Genomic DNA, 21386 nt, shown 5'->3' with positions numbered 1-21386 from the left:
ATATAGATGGATGGGAATTATTTTGCTTTGCAGTTTGTTAAACTCTGCTAGTAGAGATCTGTCAGCACCTTTCTGCCTATAAACCGGAGATGTAAAAACATAACTATGGTACTGTTCCAAGGCATCAGTAAACACAAGTGTCCTGGAGGAGTGGCCTAGCTGCTGATGTGCTTCAGCTTTCCTAGTATCATAAAGTGGGAACCTTCTGTAAAAATAATTACTTATAGTATACCCAGTAGACTTGAGTATAAACCTGGAATACTGTGTCTACTTCTACAAAGAGATATTGTTAAAACAGAATGGGTCCAAAGACGGGCTACAAAAATGATGGACTGTCTGAAGCATAAAACCAGGAACAATTCAGGAAAGGCTTAAGGATTAAAATCTGTATAGTGCGGAGGAAAAAAGGCAAAGGGGGGGCAGGGGGCTTGGGGGGACATGATTGAAACCTGTAAATATGTTTTAAGACTAAATAAGGTTCAAGAGGGAAGTGTTTTAATAAATAAAAACAACAACATAAGAACAAGGGGGCACAATCTGAGATTAGTTACTACTGAAAGAGTAGTACAGTAGATGCTAGGAACACACTTCCAGCAGATGTGGTTGGCAAAAGTACAATAACCAAACTTAAACATGTCTGAGATAAACATTGGATAAAGGATTTTATTCAAAATAAGAAATTCCAGAACCTTAGCTAATGAGTCACATAAAGATGAAAAATGTGGAATTACAGAGCAGGAATAAAACATATTGTGTGGTCCAGGAGAAGAGTCCATTGTATGGTTTTACTCAGTGAGCCTGCACAGATGTCACTATCAATGAACACCGACCAACTAAGCTCTTAATAATGTGCAGACTTTGTCTTCATAGATGACAGGGCCTTGAGACTCCAGAGGTTTCTCCTTCAAGTGTGCTCAAATCAGCCGAATTTCAAAACCTTCTGCACTTCACCTATGAAATTCTATTATGTTGGTGCCATAAAAGCGACAAACATCTATGGCCAAATTGCTTTTCTCCAAGGCCATTACTTTAAACTCAGTAATACTACAAATAGCGTAAGTGCAAATACCATGGGTTATATGACCTGTAAAAGAGAATTCTTACATCAATCTTACAGGGTGTAAATAGACACAGTAGTAGAAATGTATCTGTAACCTCATCCCATACTCAAAGCTAAAGAACATACTACATGTTGGCTGTCTGGAAAAGACCTCTCTGTCTCTGGCACTTCTGGTCTGCGTGAAATTTTGGTGAAAAAAAAGTTTTCTTCCAGGCCCTTGGCTCCCGCTCATCACCTAGGGACAGAAGATCCTGTATCTGAAGGTATATATAGTCACAGTGGTCTAAGCACTATAAAGGCAAGTGCGTTGCCAAGTACATTGTAAAATTCTCAGAGTGTATGGTTAACATGCCCACAAACTTGTTGGTTTTTAGTACATGATAGCTATATGTTGGTATACTTTTTTTTAAATCTTTTCTGTAACTGGGTATAAGCATACAGTTGCTTAGATAAGGGGCCTATGTTTGTCAGCTCAAGTGCAACTGAACCTCAACCAATCTTTAATTTTAAATAAAATATATAAAGAAGAAAGTGGATTATATTTTCACATTCTAACCACTCTCTTATTTTTGTTAAGATGAAATTTTAATTTCCTTAACCCTTAGACGACCCAGGGCGGATAGTTACGCCATGGAAGTCTGTCCCCAGACGACCTAGGGCGTAACTGTACGTCCTGGGTGGTTCTCACGCTATGAAGCGTGCTCCGGAGCGGAGCGTGCTTCATAGCAGGTGGGGGCGGCTGCAATCAGCAGCCGGGACCTCACCAGTAATGACACGCTGCAGCGATCGCGCTGCCGCGTGTCATTAACCCCTTAAACGACCGCGGCGTTTAAGTGTAAGTGACAGGGGGTCCCGATCGGTAAAACGGACCGCCGAAGGTCTCTCACCTTCCTCCGTGCGGTCCAATCGGCGATCTGCTGCACTAAGCCTGCACAGGCAGGCTCAATGAGCAGATCGCCGATAACACTGACCAATGCTATGCCTATGGCATAGCAATGATCAGTGTGTGTAATCACACTAGTGTATGTAAAAGTCCCCCAAAGGGACTTCAAATGTGTAAAAAAAAAAAAGTTAAAAACACCAACACACTACCCCAAAACCCCTCCCCCAATAAAAGTTAAAATCACCCCCCCCATCCCATTATATAAATAAAACATATAAAAATAAATAAACATATAATATACCGTAGCGTGCGTAATTGTCCAATCTATTAAAATATTACAAGCGTCATTGCGAACGGAGAACGGCGTACACGAAAATAGGGGAAAAAGTGCGCAGATTACCGATTTAATGTTACATTATATATAAAAAATTAATAAAAAGTGATCAAAACGTCCAATCTTCACAAATATGGTATTAATAAAAACTAGAGATCATGGCAGGAAAAATGACACGCCATACAGCCTCATAGGTGAAAAAATAAAACTGTTATAAGCGTCACAATAGTCCCATATTATTTATAATTAATTGCCAAAAAAAAAAGGATTTCATTTAAAAAAAATATATAACATTAGAGAATCTGTGTAACCTGCATATGGTTGTGTTCGGACTGACCTATAGAATAATAGTATAATGTCGCTTTTACCATATAGTGCATTAGGTAGACACAGGAACCCCCCAAACGTTACCATATTGCATTCTTTTTTACGATTTCACCAATTTATATCTTCATAAATAATATATTTGGAATTCCATCATACATGTTATGGTAAAATGAAAGATGCCATTACAAAGTACAACTATTCCTGTAACAAACAAGCACTTACATGGCCTTGTAGATGGAAAACTGAAAGTGCTGGAGCTCTTAGAAAGGGGTGAGGGAAAAACGAAAACACTAAGATCAAAATTTGAGTGGTCCACTGGGTCATTTTGGGCCTGGTGCTCAAAGGGTTAAAGGGGCTTTCACTAGGGGTTTGCTGGATCAGCAATGTGGACATACATTCCTGTTCTTGAGAGGGGTGAAGTTCAACCATTCGGATATGGAATAACTTTGCAATTTGTCTATATTAATACGTTTGTGGATAACAACAGCCAAAATTACACATTTGGGCTATGTTCACAAAAATTTTTCCTCTCCGTTTAAAATTACATCCGTCATTTTGAGTTTAAAATAATGTCCGTCATTTCGTTGTTTAGTCGCCTGTCAGTGCAATAACAGCTGCTGGTACATTATTGACTATTGGTGGACTATTTGGCCTTTGGGTGTGTCTTTAATTGACAGTCCATTGAATTTAATAGTAAAAACAGTGAAATGACAGAAAAAAAAGAAAAATTGTGTATGGACAACTATACAAAATAACGTCCACCACTGTTTGCAATAGACATTCGAAAATAACTGACATGATCATTATTTTGACGTCCGCAAGACAACGTCTGTCATTTCATACACTGTGTGCACTGGACGTCCGCCATTCCATTGACTTCAGTGCATTCCAATGAAGTCTCTTTTTTTTACGTTGTGTGAACATAGCCCTGGACCTCGCAGGAAAAGTAAATATTATAAGTAAATAAGTAAATATTAAAAATATTATAAAAGAAATGAATGTATCTGTACATGATTAACACAACTAGTAACAGAGTCAAAGCTTATTCTCCTATTATGTTCACATCTGTAGCACATGTGGCACATCTGCTGCAATAGTTTTCACTACTTGGGGTCTGAACACCCAGACTTTGACTGATCAAAACTTTTTAAATATCTGCATGACGTGAAAAAGAGAGGCTAATGCATTTATGGGAGAATACCTTTGTAATATACACCACTATAAGTAGCGCTAGGCCTGTTGATGCATATGACCGCAAAATGGCCGTCGCTCTAGTGGAGTACACCTGGGCCTGCCATGTAACCTATGCGGCACATGAGGTTACTTTGTTTGCTATTCTGCCATAAATAAAGGATTTGCACGAAGTTCTGGTGAGTGCCGCATCAGCATCTTTTCTACATTTCTGCATTTGGACTGTTCGTTACTGTATGCAGAGCACCCCCACAGAGACTGTGCTTTGATATACTGACCAGAGGGTGAGCCATTGAAAAAGGTTTGCACACGGACTGTGTAAGATTGGAGTAGTGCCAAGTGACTCTTTTTGATTTGGATTAAATAAACGTTGCTATTTTTATACATCTTACTACTGCAAAAATAAGAGATCAGAATGTTCTACACACTAAAAGCACTACTAAAAAAAATAAAGAGCAGGAGGGCAAGACATAAACACTTTATTTCTTCATGGGTGCAGGAAAACCCCCTTGCAGGAAGGGCCTTATGCATCTAATGGTAGATGTGGCTCCATCCACCTTCCTAAGGTGTCCTCACAGTCGCAGAGTATACCGCCTTTACAGTACGACCCCAAGTTTCTATCCTATCCTAGAAAAAAATTCAAAACACAACAAAATGCAGACGCTTACTGTACAGTCTATCCAGGATAGAATCCACCATCTTAAAAAAGGCAATAATTAGCACCAATGCGCCCAGCTGAACAAGCAGCGGAGCTCTGCAGACAGGGTGTCCATGATTACAAAACAAGGGACGGCAGATCGTAGTCTGTGTATAAATTTTGTTTTCTCTGTAATGAGAGTGAAATGGAAAAGGCTGCCATAATTTTGTTAGAGGAATGCATCAGCGTGGGTCAGATTAGTGCACATCATTCCACTAATGCTCTTTTCATTATTTGCTGCGCTTACAATAAGGGTAAAATGCTTTTCTATTTCAGGTTCCCAGAACATTGTAAACTGTCATTATTAAACAGCTTTACCAAACAAGAACATTTTTATCCCTTTTTCCTGTGAGATTCTGCGGCACTTTCACATCTATAGAGCTTAGTCTTTACATTCAAACCACTGACTCCAGATATTTAGCTGTGTGAGGATACACTGTACATTATTAGGAGGGAAAGCATTGACAACGCTGGATGAATAATACATAGTACACTGGGGCACGCACAGCAATAGACATGTATGGACTGTATAACTGGTGCTGTCCATGGTACTATAAGCATACCATGACTAGACAGGGAAGAAATAGCCTATCTGCTTATTGATGACATTTTACACAGTGCTTGTAAATGGTGTCAGTACACAGAAATCCTTTTTCGTTCCCCAGTGTAGATTATATTACCACTGATATACAGTACTTAATTACTTGTGCTGTTCTAAAAATCTATGTACAGTGGTGCCCTGGATTACGAGCATAATGCGTTCCGGGACCGTGCTTGTAATCCAAATCCACTCTTGAGCCAAAGCAAATTTTCCCATAAGAAATCACTGATATGTAGACAATTGGTTCCACACCCCAAAAATAATGATTTATTATTCTGAATAGCATGTAAAACTAATAAAACAAACATTCAGAAACAGCAGAATATGTGATATTATAAGTTACTGTACAGTAATGGAGAGGATGGAAAAACTAGGACGGACAGAGACTGCAGGGAGTATGAAGAAATGAGCAGGGCAGATGTGGGCACATACATGCAGCACTCTCTGTCTGGGTAGAGAGGGTTTACAGCTATGGGGAGATTACCTCCACAGACCTGTCCCCTGATGTAAGCCCCAGCCTGAAGTGGATCTGCTATGATTTGGAAGGTGAGGGAGACTTCCTGGGTTGGAGAACAGTGCTGTAGACCCCGCTATGCAGACCATGCCCCTCCCCCACTCGCGCTCCCACCCAGTACAGGAAGCTCTTAAACCAAAGCAATGCTCTTAAACCAAGTAAAAATTTTGAAAAACTGTGAGCTCTCAAACCAAAACGCTCTTAAACCAAGTTATTCTTAAACTAAGGTACCACTGTGTTTGTTTTAAGTGATATGTCAGACCTGGCAAGAGTTCCAAATGTTACTAATTGTTGGTGCCATCTGGTTGATGAGTGCGTCCTGGTCTATATCTGCAGACAGAAGCAGCTGTGGTCAAAAGTGAAAGTGGAAAAAGTGAAAGCCTGACATGAGGGTCATAAGAGCCCTTTATATAACTATAGCCAAAAAATGCATCTTTGTGCAGTTTATGTCTGGTGTTTTTTTTTTTACTAATACTGATGCTGTTAACCTGCACTAAACCCTTCAGTAATTCAAGGGACTTAGTCTAGTGTTTTTTGGCTACAATTTTATGAAGTGCTCGTATGACCCTTGTGTCAAGCTATGACTTTTGACCTCAGCTACTTCTGTCTGCATATGTTTTTTTGGTCGTTGCATGCTGAGATTAGATCAAGAAAACAGCAGACTGTGATATACCCATCAACTCAGTCACAGACACCCCTATCAGTTTTGGCTTTCGACCACAGACCACATCTGTCTGCAGATGTTTTTTCTGGTCTAGATAAAACCTAGATAAATATCCTTTATTTATTTTTAGAATAGTACAAATACTTCCAACATTTTTTTTTTAATTTGACAGCTGGCAAGGGCAGCGGGGAACATATTAAGCAATAATTACTTACCATTCCCCGTGCTCACGAATCGCTGTGTCTGGGACACCCACCGAAAGGCATTTTCCCCCTGAGTTATGAAGTCACGACTCAGGGGAAAATGACTGACCCTGCTGATGGATGCCCCATCAGCCAATCAGCGACTGCAGTGGTATCATGCCCCAGTCACTCACTTGCTGCACCTTTAAGTTTATCAACAGTGTGACTGAGAAAAAAAATGGGGGAGGAAAATTGCATGCTGGGAGGTGTAGTTTCCCGGCCAAGTGTTAATGATGTTGATCCTGGACAAGTGTTAAACAATTTGTGGGTACACCTATATACTTTTTGTGCATTTTATTTTTTTATGGGATCGCTGGAGATCCCCTTTAACATCACTTTTGGAGTGTTGAGTTTTTTTGGACAACTATTAATTTACAGCATCTATCTATCTATCTATCTATCTATCTATCTATCTATCTATCGTCTTGTAATATGTGTTTGTGTGTGTCCCTACATTACACGTTTCCACCATACTGAGCCCATTCTGAATGGCATTCTGTAACATGAAGGAAACATAATTCCCAGCTTCATAGATAAGGATAAGAAGCTGTGAATCAAACACTTCCATTCCCAGATAGAAACTGCTTAAGTACAGTCAGTTTGAGATGGAAAAACAATGGCTCAGCACTGCCAGGACGACATTAGCATTCAAACTTCCGATGCTGTGAAGAATAAATAACTTTCATGTAAAGGGACAGACAATTGCTTCTATGACTCCACTGTCAAACTCGGGTTGATCTGTATGCAATTTCCACCTCATCCAGTCTGCTGTGTTGTTGAAATCTCGCTTTGTGCATTCTAATGATTTTTTTATATTCTGCCTTCACGTCTCACAGATGTCTTCAGCAAGAGTGGTTAAACAGTTCTCTAGAAACCGGGGCTACTAGAGCAAAATAATTGGAGCATCTTTCTGGGTCAATGTGGCCAGCTGCTTGTGAATAATGGTGACAGGATACACAGGTTCCACATGCCCTCATCCTTATAACATTGTATTCTACAGTGTAGGCCAGGTTTCCTTAGAATGGCTTTATGTGTATGCTTTTGGCTAGTGACATATAAAATATTCAAGGTCCATGGACCTCTACATCTCTGCACAGGATGCATCACAACTAATGATGTAAGTCCCTCATGCTAACATAAAGGAAAAACATTAAAGAGGGTTATAGCCATATCATTCGAGACTCGCTACAGCCAGGTAATTTATGATGGTGGTGATCTGTTATACAACCAGAACATGTGTACTACTGTGATGATGGTGATCTGTTTCACAACCAGGAAACATGTACTAGTGTGATGAGGGTCATCTGTTACACAACCAGAACATGTGTACTAGTGTGATGATGGTGATCTGTTACACAACCAGAACATGTGTACTAGTGTGATGATGGTGATCTGTTATACAACCAGAACATGTGTACTAGTGTGATGATGGTGATCTGTTACACATCCAGGACACATGTACTAGTGTGATGATGGTCATCTGTTACACAACCAGGGCACATGTACTAGTGTGATGATGGTCATCTGATACACAACCAGGGCACATGTACTAGTGTGATGATGGTGATCTGTTACACAACCAGAACATGTGTACTAGTGTGATGATAGTGATCTGTTACACATCCAGGACACATGTACTAGTCTGATGATGGTGATCTGTTACACAACCAGGAAACATGTACTAGTGTGATGATGGTGATCTGTTACACAACCAGAACATGTGTACTAGTGTGATGATGGTGATCTGTTACACATCCAGGACACATGTACTAGTGTGATGATGGTGATCTGTTACACAACCAGAACATGTGTACTAGTGTGATGATGGTGATCTGTTACACAACAAGGACATGTGTACTAGTGTGATAATGATGATGGTGATCTGTTACACAATCAGGACACTTGTACTAGTGTGATGATGATGATGATGGTGAACTGTTACACAACCAGGACACATATACTAGTGTGATGATGATGGTGATCTGTTACACAACCAGGGCACATGTACTAGTGTGATGATGATGGTGATCTGTTACACAACCAGGACACATGTACTAGTGTGATGATGGTGATCTGTTCCATAGCCATAACATGTGAACTAATGTGATGATGGTGGTGATCTTTTACACAACCAGGACACATGTACTAGTATGATGATGATGATGATGATGGTGGTGGTGATCTGTTATACAACCGGCACACATGTACTAGTGTGATGATGATGGAGATCTGTTACACAACCAGGACACATGTACTAGTGTGATGATGATGGTCATCTGTTCCACAGGCAGGACATGTATACTAGTGTGATGATGGTGATCTGTAACACAACCAGGACATGTGTACTAGGGTAATGATGATGATGGTGATCTGTTCCACAGCCAGGACACGTGTACTAGTGTGATGATGATGGTGATCTGTTACATAACATGGACATGTGTACTAGTATGATGATGATGGTCATCTGTTCCACAGGCAGGACATTTGTACTATTGTGATGATGATAGTGATGTGTTACACAGCCAGGACACGTGTACTAGTGTGATGATGATGGTGATCTCTTACACAACCAGGAAACATGTACTAGTGTAATGATGATGGTGATGATGATGGTGATTTGTTACACAGCCAGGACACATGTACTAGTGTGATGATGATGGTGATCTTTTACACAACCAGGACACATGTACTAGTGTGATGATGGTGATCTGTTGCACAGTCAGGACACGTGTACTAGTGTGATGATGATGGTGATCTTTTACACAACCAGGACATATGTACTAGTGTGTTGATGATGGTGATCTGTTGCACAAAGAGGACACATGTACTAGTGTGTTGATGATGGTAATCTGTTACACAGTCAAGACACGTGTACTAGTGTCATGATGATGGTGATCTGTTGCACAAGCAGGACACATGTACTATTGTGATGATGATAGTGATGTGTTACACAGCCAGGACATGTGTACTAGTGTGATGATGATGGTGATCTCTTACACAACCAGGAAACATGTACTAGTGTAATGATGATGGTGATGATGATGGTGATTTGTTACACAGCCAGTACACGTGTACTAGTGTGATGATGATGGCGATCTTTTACACAACCAGGACACATGTACTAGTGTGATGATGGTGATCTGTTGCACAAGTAGGACACATGTACTAGTGTGTTTATGATGGTGATCTGTTACACAGTCAGGACACGTGTACTAGTGTGATGATGATGGTGATCTTTTACACAACCAGGACATATGTACTAGTGTGTTGATGATGGTGATCTGTTGCACAAAGAGGACACATGTACTAGTGTGTTGATGATGGTAATCTGTTACACAACCAGGACACATGCACTAGTATGATGATGATGGTGATCTGTTGCACAAGCAGGACACATGTACTAGTGTGTTGATGATGGTGATCTGTTACACAGCCAGGAAATGTGTACTAGTGTGATGATGGTGATCTGTTGCACAAGCAGGACACATGTACTATTGTGATGATGATGGTGATCTTTTACACAACCAGGACACTTTACTAGTGTGATGATGATAGTTAGAATTCTATATTCCCATATACATGCATAGATGTTGATGGCTGTGAAAACAACACCACTGCCATACAAGTCATAAAACTCACTCCCCATAATACAAGCAATACAAGCAGATTGATTCCCTGGAATATCCTGGCTGCATATTCCCGGGATCGCAACTATGCACCCGGGATCACAGGCATCCCGACCGAGCGAACTGCTTTTGGACCAAAAGTCAGAAAGTTTCGCTCATCTCTAGTATATACATCTTTAGAATATTCCCAAAACGCTTCCAAAATTTCTTGAGTTACTATCTTTCCTTCCCTAGTCCTAATTGCCTGTACCTCTTTATTACAGTATCTTCTTGGTTTTTTATAACCGACATCAGAATTTTATTGGGAAATCCTATATTCATATATGTTGTACCGCCATTTTCTGCTGTGTGGGGTAATTTTACAGGTGTGGTACTCTCAGCATACTGACAACTAAACCTTAGGACAGGGCCATACTCACACCTTGTGCTGCTATAGGCAGAGAGGAGAGGCTTAAATGCCTTTTTTTAGGCACAGATGGGGAAAAATCGGCGTAAAAATATTCGCAAATGGTATTTTTGCAAATATTTTTTCGCATCTGCCCCATCTGCGCCACCTTCGCCAGTGGGACGGAGAGGGGGCGTTCCGGGATGGGGGTAGTGGTGGAAAAGTGATACTGAAACCTACGCCAGCTCTGAGCTGGCGTAGGTTTCAAAATTTTCGCACAGACGGGCTCCGTGCGATCGGGATTTATGTAGAGGCAATGCGCCTCTACATAAATCCCCTGAGCTCCGGAGCTGCGGGGACATTTGTAAGCCCAGCGTAAAAAAACGTAAAACAGCTTACCTGGTGAGATGCATAGAGCATCCTGTATTGAGCTTGACATCAGTATAGACATCAGTCATAGCTGAGAGGAGCAGGGGTTGGGGAGGCCCAGAGCACCCAATGGAAACCTCCCTCCTGAGTACTTGCTATAGCGGTATCCAGAAATAATCAATGGCTTTTTTTGGACATAAAAGTTTCTCATTTACTGAGCCTATTACACGGCTTGATTATCATTTAACAAGGGCTGCATGGACATCAATAGCGATGTTCGTGCAGCATTTGCCCTAAACTGTTCATACAATACCTCTTCATGCTCCGAGTCTCCTTCTGCCCTCTGCTCTCTTCCAGGCACCACACACTGCAGCTTCTCTGAGTTGACAGGCCGCTCAGCCAATCACTGGTCACGGCAGTCACAGGTAGTGATTGGCTGAGAGGTAAGCTCAGAGGAACTGCAGCACACGGTGTCAGGAAGCAAGCAGGAGACCTGGAGTGGGGACAGGTAATGTATGATCAATTTATTCAATTGTTAGACATCGGCTGCGCATTGCTATTACATGTAGCCATGCGTGGTCGGCAGGCAATGATTTTAGGTCTGGACCTAAAGAAACAATCAAATGATGATCGTTTCATCGACTGATCATTGTCTTCCGATTGGGCCAATTGTCGCTCTGTGTAATAGGGTCCTAAGACCTGGAATTGCCTGCTCCTTCCAAGACCTCTGTAGAGAACGGTCAGAAATTTTATTGGCTCTAAACTGCTTCCTTTAAGCACTACATATAGCATCATCCAGGGTCTGTACATAAGACAATGCCATGTTCCCTGCTAGTTCTGAATTCTGTAATGACATTATGATACACCTCGCTTTTGGACACACAGTCCCTGCTTTTTATCAAAATCCCTCTGTCCCTCTTTGCTCCCTATGTGGTTTTTGCATTTTTAAATTAACCAGAAAGTGTCTGGTTCCCAGGAACTCAGCTATAAGGAGTGTACAGGTAAGATACCCAGGCACTTGTGGCCGAAAGATCTAGAGACAGAAGTATTATGCGTCTTAGTTGTAACATGGCTCCATTACAGGTTTTGTATTATGGCCCAGAAGCTTAGTTACTCCTTAGCTGATTTCTATCTGTATATTGTTACCACAACCTGAGTATTATTTCATGATTTGATGAAATTTAAACTTTGAAAATAAATGATTAACTCTTGCAACCTACGTATTTGCATAAAAACTGTTAATTTGCATAAAAACTGTTAATGCAAAGAATTCTAAGCGTCCCTCCCTGAGCAGGTATGTATGCAGATTGTGGCCCTTGGCTAGCAGGTCAGTTCTTCAGGATACTAGACCACTACCTGAATTACTACATACAGGATGTAACCATATATTGTGACCATAGGTAGCTCATCTTAAGGTTATCCACCGGCAGCACAATTTCACAGTCAAGAGGAGGGATTTCTACACAGAGTTAATATGTATTACATGGAGTGTTTCCTATCAACATCCGGGTCAGGATCCTCTATAAAAGTTGACGGTCGATATGTGGTTACAAGCACAATGTCATCCTGATTTTTATTAGCACCTGACTATTTCACTGAAGGGTTTTATCTTCATGTCATGAATATGTGCAGATTTGGTTCTCTGGGAATTAACCAGACAGCAACAAATTCCCATTGCAAAAGGAAGTGGGAGTTCGATTTTTCGTCTACTTTTGTTACATTTCATTTAATGGCTTTTAACAGACTCTCCCCATCACAGTCAACGCGTATTAATTACTTGAGAGGATTCTGCCTCCTGATTTACTCATGCGAGAGATGGGAAAAGCTCCATAGCGGTGATGTAATTAGTTTTGGCCTATCTTTCATTTTTAACTTTAATAAAAGATTTTAAATCAGTCTGACAAGCACATGGGCTAAAGTAAAAGGCCAACAACCTGGTGGAGGAGCAGTGTGCGGGAATCTTGGTCTATATATTAATAGGAAACAAGCTATGACAATGTCATGCTACAGCGCAGCTAAACTACAACCCCTACATATAGGTAAAAAGTATCTGGTAACATTTCCTAATTACTTTCATATAACAAAGTCAACAGGAAATTATAATGAAGCCCTGCACTGGAACCATTGTAACCAATATAAATATTTGAGAGTTCTACTAAGCACGTTCTTCTAACAAAGAATCATTGGATAGAAGAAGAGTTAAATGAAACAATTCTGCTTGCCATCAGTCACCACTAGAGGGTGCTTCAATCTTGTTATCTTCGACACTTCCACATACAGCAAATGGAGTGGAGGTCTAATACACACAAGTCCACTATATTTAGACAGGAGCTTATGGACTCATTTTTTTTAGATTACAGGGGTACAACTGGTTGGACCTCCTTTTATCAGTTGTCTTGTGTCCTGTGGCAAACAACCTTTTTAAAGCTTTCTGTATACTGTCAAATTATTGACAGTTTACATTTATTGATAAATTTACAGGATACTATATGATCACAAGCATCCTCTAGTTATTTATTTTTGGATTTTATTGTTAGATTGGGAGCATTGCATCTGGAAAACAGAGCTGAAAAACAGATCAATTCATCCACAAAGGCTTTTGGTAAAACTTGGATTGGAAAAATAAGGTTGGAAATTCCTTTAAGGTCTTCTGACCTACTTCAGACAGTGAATGGTGGAGCGAGCATTTCCTGAGAGCCTAGTGAGGGCAGCAAAGCGGATTATACCTTTAGGGCCAGGTTTACACACAGTAAAAAAATTTTTGTGTGTGAACAGGTGGGAAAAATTCTTCATTATTTGGAAGGTGGTAATCAATTATGACCATATTATTATATATGGTGTGTACTCTGCCCTCCAATTTCTCATTGACTGTAATGGAATGAATTATTATATTGAAAATACAGCTGTAATGTAACCTCAAAATTTACAGACGTATTTTTTTTTGGTATTTTATGGTGTGTGATCATAGCCCTAAATCAGAATAGCTCAGGTAGGCGTTTAAGTCTAATCATAATCAAATATACATTTTTTGTGAAGTTACATTGTTATCATTTTCCCGCTCGCTAATACCAAGTAAACCATGGACCATAAGGCTTAACCTAAATTAGTGCTCACTAAGCAGTGAGGTCAAAGACAGGTTAGATCTTGGGTCCTGAGGACTTTCTGACTACTTACAAATAACTCAGTGGAAGTTGGTCAGGAGGAAATAGCTGCCTGACCGTGCTTGAGATAATCTGCTAACATGAAAACACACTCATGCATGTCTCAGGGGGTGTTACGCTCCGACCGCAGCTGGCAGGGCCCCTCTAAGTAAGCCTGACTTCATGCATTTTGCTGATTCAGCTGTCTAACTTATTTCTCTCTTATAACATGTAGCATTCTTCAATTCCAGTCATGTCTTTCATCTAGTACAGGAATACAAATGTATAAAATCTTATTTCATTAGTGATCATACTGTAACCAAACATAAGTATAAAGACAAAACTAAATGTCATTTACGCCATGTGGCAGATGGTTGCAGTAATGGTAAGATGGGCAGGGGGGCTGAAACTATGCAACCAGACGCATTCATGGAAGATGTCTCCAGGTTGGGAGATGGTGAGCTGGAAGTCGGAATGCAAATAGGTAGAAAGAAAAGGTAAGAATTAGAGATGAGCAAACCTGGAGCATGCTCGAGTCAATCCGAACCCGAACTTTCGGCCTTTGATTAGCGGTGGCTGCTGAAGTTGGATAAAGCCCTAAGGCTATGTGGAAAACATGGATATAGTCATTGGCTGTATCCATGTTTTCCAGACAACCTTAGAGCTTTATCCAAGTTCAGCAGCCACCGCTAATTAAATATCGCTTGCGCTTATTGGACGGAACTAAAAATAGAGCTGCAATGCGGCCTCCCACACTCTGGCGAAAAAATCGTGATTCGGATAACGTGTCGCTGTCTTCGCTACCATCTTCTTCAATCCCATGACCCCTTTTTCTTTGATTATCTCAGCTGGGTAGAATAGGCTGTGCTCAATCCACTGTGCAGCCATCACGTAAAGCAGAAATGTATTTTCCAGACAAGTGTGGGACTGGATTTCACAGCTGGCAAGGAGCTATGCAGATAGCAAACACAAATATAAGATGGGATTATGCTGGTTTGTGAGTAAAACAAAGGTCAGTGTAATGATTAGACATGAGCTCTTTGCAAGGACTGAAAATCGGAGCTTTAATTATCTTTGTGTACAGCAGCAGGCGCCGCTGGGAAAAGATGAACAAACATTCAAAATAAAGCTATCACGCTTCCTCCTGAACTCTGCTACCTGCCATGATGGACAACAAATGGGGCAAAACAGAAAAGGGGAGAATAGCATGCAAGAGTTATAGCAAGGGAAAATATGTCATCAAGATACAATTCTGATAATACCAAAGGAGAATAAAGTTTAGATGTTTCACATGTTTCGGCTAAACTGTATGGAAGCACATCTGAACTAAGGAGAGGAACACAAGTACAAATAATAAATATAACCTGACTGTACAGGCCCTTTAGATGGGCTCACATGTCCACTAAGAGAGCGCTTAGCTCATAGACCAGCACTCATTAGAAGGCCTATTACATTACCAATGTGCTTGAGCAATCGATGGATCGTTTGTGTGGACCTGTACTTCGGTTTTTAGATCCATTCCCAATTTCACTCAATAGAAAAAAAGATAACTGAAAGATAACTGAAGATAACTAAAAACTACAATGGCCTGCTTTTACTAAAACTGTCTAAGGCTGGGTCCACACTAAGTTTTTGCAATGATCCGTTTTTTTTATTGACTTCCACTATAAAAAAACGGATCAAAACACATCCGTTTTTTTTAACATAAACAGCGACGATGTGTACATTAAAAAAAAACAAAAAACAAATGCATTTTGATCCCTTTTTTTATGGAAGTCAATGGAAAAACGGAACAAACCGGATGCAAGCAAATGCATCCGTTTTTTACATTCGTTGTTTTACCAAAAACAGATTAAAAGTACGGATTGCAAAAACGTAGTGTGAACCCAGCCTAAGCACAAGTGCATTGTCTAGATTAGACAGTCTTTAAAAGTGCCTTAGTTAATCAGGCTGTTTGATAAATCTGTCGCGCTTAAAGACTTATTGGTGCAAAGTTTACACCTGCTATTACTAGGCTTGAAGTCCGCCAGAATTTTCAGCCAAATTCAGGTGCATTTTTTCTTGGTGCAAAAAAAAAACAAAACACCCCTTTTTCGTACCAGGTAGAAAAGTGTCTGAAAGTGTTGTAATAACGCATAATAAATGTCCCGTGCGCCACTTTTTCAGCCAAACTTCTGTCGGAGGCACATTAGTAAATCTGGGCCAATGTGTTTGAGTATAAACAAGGATAGTGCAAACCTAGAGAAAAAGAAATGGCTGCACCTCACACCCATGGCTGACACTAATGCCTTTTCTCTAGCTTTGTATAAACAAGGATAGTACAAAGTTTCCTCTTGGGGTGCCATAAACAGAACATAAACAGGGTATGTTCACACTGAGCAAATGTGGCAGAATCCCACCACAGAATCCCGTCTGCCTCAGTGTCAAACCGCATCTCTATGGGAGCGCTCCCATAGGCAAACGGCATTCCACTGCGGAATTCCGCCACATTTGCTTAGTGTGAACATACCCTAAGGATACCAACTCACTGAGCGGATGTGCAGCATGCCTGCCCTGTACAATCTATGGGCAGACAAACTCGCAGCAGGATGCACATCCCGCTGCGAGTTTGTCAGCAGCCCGCCCCGTTAACCCCCCTGCTGGCTGTAGTGTATACATCACCAGGTCCCCGCTCTGGCTTGCTTCGTGGCTCCCGGTGTCTTCACGTCCCGCTCAGCCAATCCGTGCGCTGCGGCGGGGCAGCACACTGATTGGTTGAGTGGGACATGCCGGGAACCCCTAAAGCAAACCGGAGCGGGGACCCGTTGATGTATACGCTCCAGCCAGCGGGGGGTTAATGGGTCGGGCTTCATCCTACTGCGAGTTTGTCTGCCCATAGACTGTACAGGGCAGGGATCGGCAGCGGGTCTTGCTGCCAATTCGCAGCGAGAAACTTGCTGCGCATCCGCCCAGTGAGTTTGTATCCTAATGTAAAAAAGTGTCAGTGTTGCTCATACTGTAGCTAGATAGGAGCGAATTTACTGTAGGAACGAAGCAAAGCAATTCGTTCCTATCTGTATTACGCTCATCGGGCTGCAGGCTTTAAAGTGTGCTCCGCTCCATGCTGTTCCTCCCCAGGTGCTGGAAAAAAGATGGATCCATTCCTGGGACAATTTTCCCAGGACGGGATCCATCTTTCCCCAGCCCCTAGGCAGGAGCGGCACGGAGCGGAGCAGACTTCAAAGGCCCGCTGACTGATGAGAAGAATACTGTTGTGAACGGAGCGCTTCGCTTTATTCCTACTGTAAATTCGCTTATCTCTACACTCAAAGCAAAAAATAAAAAAAATTTGTCTGGTTAAAATTCTGTAAAATAATGCACATTAGCGGAGACCTGACAGATCCCATTAAATTTAAAAGGATCCATAGGGCTCTGCTGGAGTCTGCGGTGCAGCAGACCGTTTGGCTCCATTAGCTTCTGCTGAGTGCCGCTCATGTCATTTATATATCTATCCATATGTTAACTTATTCACACGTCTTCTTATGTTTCGCATTTCAAAACAATAAGTGCAGTTTATTTTGAATTTTGTTTGCCTTGGTTCAATGTAATATTAATATATAAGCCCCTGCTTATACCATTAGGCACAATGGCCTCTAATCATCATTTCATTGCTGGACTCTCGAATATTCGTTGTTTCATATGACCAGTTATTATATTTATATCCTTTTCAGGTTACTTGTAAAAATGTATATTTGCTTCCAAGAATAATTATACATATTATCATAAACTCAAAGAAACTGTTTTATGAAATCAGACAAACAATTGTAACGTCAGAGGTTAAAAGGTCTGTGAAAATGTGAAAAGAATAACATAATGGTTTCCGCTGCCCCCATATTTTGGTCATATCGAAGTCTTTACAGGCAGGTATGTATAGTACTGAACGCATTTCAATAACACTACCAAAATAAATACATGAAATGTAAATTGTTTCAATTTTGTGTCTACTTCAACTGTGCAGATCCACGTGTATCCATGGTTACAGACAACAAACAAGCCCGCCCTATGTAGTCTGGATCTGGGGACACTCTCCCTTCCATCTGTCCTCTACAACGTGTTAACACTCAGTCATTTACTGATGTCATAATCAGATGGACATGAGTATGAATGCAGTATCAGACTACTGTCTGTAACCATGGAGACACATAGGTCTGTATAACAATTATGGACACAAAACACAATTATATTTGATCAAAGACATAAAAAATATCATTGGACATAAAAAAATAGAAGGACTATTGTACAAAATTGCTTTAAATTTAGTCTGAAATCATTTTTATCCATTCTCAGCTGATTAGCGGGGATGTTGAGCATGGGCATCGGATACTGGAAAGCTATCCTGATGACAAACCATAAATATTTGGAATCAGAAACCCCCTTTAACAAATTAAAATATAGCATATGTGAATATGGCTATGTTTACACTATGTTGCTATGCAACGGACGCTGTTAAAACTGCTGTCCGCCAAGCTGCATTTAGTATGTTCCTGCAGCCGATGACTCCGTATTGGCAGCAGGAATGTTCTCTTTTTATGGGTGTGCTCTCAAATCGATTAGCCATTCGTTTCAATGTAATGTGCGGCTGCTGCCGCATATTACGCTGTGTGAACAGCTAGTTTTTCTAGGCGTTAACATAACGATGTATTAGCACAGCAGGCAGCATTGCATTGACTTAAGTGCAATGCCACCCTTGCAGTAAGGAACGGACGCTGATTCCACTTCAATCAGCGTCCATTCTTTACTTTAAAATTACGTTGTGTGAACATAGCCTAAGGCTAGAGAGTTCTGACAACTGCTAAACTTGGTCTTCTACGTCTAAATCTCCATTCATATCTCAGCTTTCATTAAATCTTGTAGACCAGGTTTAGCTAGTATGAATTCAGGACTCCCCAGCAAGCACATTGAGCTTTTGATACAGTTGCAGTACAAACAAGGCCTCTTTATAGGTTTGTGCACTTTATCATTCAGCACACATTCCCACCACTATTTGAAGTAGAAAATTCAATGTTAAAGTCAGCATGGAAAGCTGAGATTTTACTATAGTCATTGAAATGTTTGTTCAAGCTGCCATGTAGTTTTCTATGCTCTTTTATAGCTCTGGTATTGCTATTGTTTGGCTGCTGCGGGTTTTTATAATTAAAGGAAATTCAATTATAACGGCCCCACCTGTATATTCTGTCCCGCTTATGCACCGCTGGGAGACTAGCGGGAGATTGTGCCAATAAATGAGATAACCTTTTCATTCTGAAATACAGGAATATTAATACATAGTTTACAGTAAAGGAAAGAGCCAGTATTAATTTGTGAAATTTCAAAGCTGAATGTGTCAGATCAAATACCAGATCTCTGATGTGAGATGAGGACACAGTGCACCTATAGACGTGGCCATACTGTATATACCTGGATCTGCTCGCGACAATTGCAGCATTCACAGATCAACCATAACAACAAAACCACTGACCGGTGAACTCAATAAAAATGATTATCTCTTTACAAAGTCACCTAGGGGTGAGATATATAGGGAAGCAAGTGAACAATCAGTATATGAAGTTTATGCTTTGGAAGCAGAAGGATCTGAACAGCTTTGACAAGGGCCAACTTGTGATGGCTATATGTCGGGCTCAGCTCACCTATTGTGGGCTGTTCATGGTAAGCAATGGCTTGAACTCGTCCCAAAGAAAGACAACTAGTAAACCAGCGTCATGTTAATGAGCACAGACGATTCATTGATATGCATATGGAGCAAAGGCTCCCACAGAGGAGATGCTGCAGCACAAACTGCTGAACAATGAAATCCCTGTTTGTTTACAGCACATAGATGGCATGTAATGTATGTTACCTGAGGATGCAAAAATGCACAGCGGGAAGGCAACCAGCAGAGTCTGTGTGATGCTCTGGGCAGTGCTCTGCTCACAAACCTTTGGTCCTGGTATTTGTGTGGATGTTACTTTGACATATACCTAGTGGTAGTGGTAAGAGGAACATGACATAGGGTTGAAGGTGTTGAATTATACTACCTATTTCCCAGATCTCAATTGGATGTGCTGGAAAGACTTGTCTGATCCATGGAGTTCCCACTCCGCAACTCACAGGACTTAAAGGACCTGCTGTTAATGTCTTGGTGACGGATACCATGTTAAAGGTTTGCGATCTGGTGGAGTCTGTGTCTCAACGGTTTAGTTCTGTTTTAATTGCATGAGAGCGCCCTACACAATGTTTTTCAGATGTTCATAACGATATGGTTTATCACTGCATACTAAGGGTACTATTACAACAAGCAATTTTTCGACGACTAACGATTAACGATCTTAAACGACCGCTAAGGCAAACGACCCAAAATCGTTCGCCCAATTCCATGGAACGATGATAGTTATTTATGATCGTTCTTGCGGTCGTTTTGTCGTCGGTATTGCGTACATTTCAGCTGCAAATTCTTATTCCACCGAACAATGTGCGAACGATGTGCGAACGATCAAACGATAAAAATAGGTCCGGATCCTATTAAACGATCAATGATTTCTCGTTGGTCGTTTAATCGTTGCCTGCTATTACATGAAATGATTATCGTTCCAATCCGAACGATTTAACGATTTTTCAAACGATAATCGTTCCGTGTAATACCAGCCTTAAATTATTCAACACACTGAGGTCACATACATAAAAGAGGAGGGCAGCGGCTTCCCATATCACATTGTGTCCTTCTTGCACATAGTAGAGACATGATCTGTAGGTCATTCAGTGGCACATGAAGTCCAACTAGCTTCATGCTACAACGTGGCTAAAAAAAGCTTCTGCGTGCTTTAGTATAAAATAATAGGTACAATCGGGCCACCTAGGAGTCTTTCGGTACCCTTTTAAAAGCTCTATAGGACTTAAAGGAGGTCTAAAGAAGTGAATACGGCCTAACTGTTTTGGATCCTATTCCTGATTTGGGGAAAAAAAGAACATAAAACAGGCACTATCATACATATGAACTAGCCACAAGGGGTTCTGGTTCTCTCAAGGTAGCTCCTTATGTATAGTATTTATAACTAATGGTTTCCATATCATAGGATCCATTCATTTGCAGCAGTACTCTATGGTTCTGGTTTGGGAAAAATAGGCTATGTGCCAATGGATGATACCTGTGATTTTCACAGTACACAAAACACAACACAAAATCTGTTGGACCATAACACGTTTTCCCCATATGAATCCAGGAAAAAAATGTATAATAGATATAGGTGAACAACAGAAGACTACAGGCCCCTGTATTACACACTTGATCAGTAATGCAGCCAAAACTCCAGAGGGGTAAGAATGCACAACAATCAGAGG

The sequence above is a fragment of the Dendropsophus ebraccatus genome, chromosome 10, assembly GCF_027789765.1.
Source record: "Dendropsophus ebraccatus isolate aDenEbr1 chromosome 10, aDenEbr1.pat, whole genome shotgun sequence".
NCBI lineage: Eukaryota > Metazoa > Chordata > Amphibia > Anura > Hylidae > Dendropsophus > Dendropsophus ebraccatus.
This window is presented reverse-complemented; position numbering follows the sequence as displayed.